Source organism: Suncus etruscus, chromosome 3, assembly GCF_024139225.1.
Source record: "Suncus etruscus isolate mSunEtr1 chromosome 3, mSunEtr1.pri.cur, whole genome shotgun sequence".
NCBI classification, from domain to species: Eukaryota; Metazoa; Chordata; class Mammalia; order Eulipotyphla; family Soricidae; genus Suncus; species Suncus etruscus.
In genome coordinates, this window is record NC_064850.1 from 134,304,879 (window position 1) to 134,307,060 (window position 2,182).

The following is a 2,182-nucleotide window of genomic DNA, read 5'->3' on the forward strand; positions in this document are numbered from 1 at the left end:
GTTTAGTGCATTAAGTGGTGTAAAGTAATTATTAAAACATTAAAAAGCAACAGGAAGATAAGAGCAATAAACTTTTTTTTTTTTTCATGCCTCTCAGAAAATTTTAGAGCAAGGTCATAATTCTGTCACTTTACAGATAACAAAATGTTGGTAAAAGAAAAACTTCTTTGTGTTTTAAAATCCAAACGAACACAAAAGTGTTAAATTTAAATCTTATATTTCTATTAAAAGTTTTATTTTAATTTTTAAAGTATTTACAAAATTATGTGAAAAATAATGTGGTTAGCCTTTTTAAACAATATAGTTAATTTAATGCACAGTAAACACCTAAGTATGCTTTATAGTACCCTTAGTTTTAACTTTGTGCTACAGCAATGGTTGTTCTTTATTTCTGCATTGAAAAAACTATTATTTTAAGTGCATTCAAAATATCAGCACATTATACAAATCTGTATATTTGTGTCGCAGTGAAAAAATAATATAAATGAAAAAATATATTATATATAATTTTATAAGTAATATATAAAAGTAACTAAACTTTATAAGCAAATTAACTAGTATTAAATATAATTTTAGTCTTAAGTTCTAAGTGTGTAAATGTATCAGATGTCTTTAACTATATTTTATAATAATCTAAACATTTAGTTAATTTGGTATATAATATTTTTTACAAATTATTCACATAAAGTCTTCATAGTAAAAACAGTTGTTTGTATTTTTAAAATCAGTTTTTATACCTTTAATAATCATAGTTCATGCTATTGTGTTTAATCATAAAAATTTTAACACTTTATTGCAGCTGTCTTACTGTTCTACTGCAAAACCAATTTAAATAAAACCTATTCATTTACAGCAAATGATTTCATACTTCAGAGTGAATACTCCTTCTACAGTGCTCATTAACCATTTTACTTAATGTTTTAAACTTCAAATTAAAATTGTTTTAAAAATGTTTTGTGTTAATTCTAAACCTTAAAATTTATTTTCAGCAAAGTTCCACTCCATCTACATTAAGTACTTCTCAAAACTAAAAAAGTTTTTCTACAAAAATTTTTTTTTCTTCTCACAAACATGCTAGCTAAATATTTAAAAGCACTTGTCAATTTTTTATAAATAAGTCTTAAATCAATCCTTTTGTCTGTTTATGTGTCTGTTGTGATGAATGAAAGTGGCCACAAGTGTAAAATGTTGTGTTTAGTGTTGTTTTGTTTTGTCTGTTTATTTGTTATCTCTACATTTTATAATAATACAATTTTTAAAGCCTTATCCATTTTTTAAATTTCAATTAATTTTTTCAACCTGGTTCAGTCTGGTCAGTTCACAAACTGGCATCTTGCAACTAAAAATCATGTGTTAAAAATTATGTATTAAGCTAGCTTTGTCCTTCTAAGAACATGGCGGAGAGTGTGGAAAATGGCAAACCCCAGATTTCTCAATGGCCATCGGGGATAACTTTTCCCTGGAGAATTTCTGGACTTTGCAGTCACCCAACTTTCCTGCTATGTGTAAGTTCAGGCCTATAGAATATGTATTTATAGCTAAAAAATAGCATCTAGCTTTAAAATAATAACTAAAAAGTTTAACAAAAATCATTTATGTTCAGTTTAAAAGTTTTTGATAAATTGGCGATTGTTAATTATAAAAATTTTTTTTTTGAATGCTGAAGTCTAACAAAAAATTTCCAAAGTCTAACAAAAAATTTCCGCAGCCTTCCACAGTCCTGTCTTCATCCACTTCAAAAAAGCCTGTCACCCCTCCTGCCAGCCGCCTTTCCTGCAAACCTGTTTCTAACTGACTCCACCTTTGACAATGCTGAATTAAGCACTCTGCCTAGCTGCCTTAAATGCCCACCATTGCAACCAACAACCTCCATTGTAAACAAGTCACGGTCGTGGAACTTTGCTTGCTCGAACCATATATGTGCCCGCCTGTTCAACAATCAAACCTTTGCAATCAAACCATTATTGTTAACAACTCTTCCATCTTCATTGAAGCCCCCAACTCCACTTATTTTGTTTGCTCCACTAAATTTTCTCCCCATATTGTTACTGAAATGTTTCTTGCTTATCATGATTATTATGTTTTAGCTTTGTTAATGCCTAAAATAACCATCAAACCTGTTGGTCCGGTTTCCACCTTGAACCTCATCCTGCAAATGGTCAATGCCTCTGCCCAAGCGCTC

At 29.4% G+C, this 2,182-nt stretch overlaps 1 non-coding gene across 1 annotated transcript; it reads left to right on the forward strand.

Annotated features, from left to right (window-relative positions):
• Positions 1-312: 312 nt before the first annotated feature.
• LOC126005040 (small nucleolar RNA SNORA22) lies at positions 313-442 on the forward strand. The gene has a single exon (XR_007494224.1). It is a non-coding gene; the product is annotated as a small nucleolar RNA SNORA22 (small nucleolar RNA).
• The last annotated feature ends 1,740 nt before the right edge of the window (positions 443-2,182 follow it).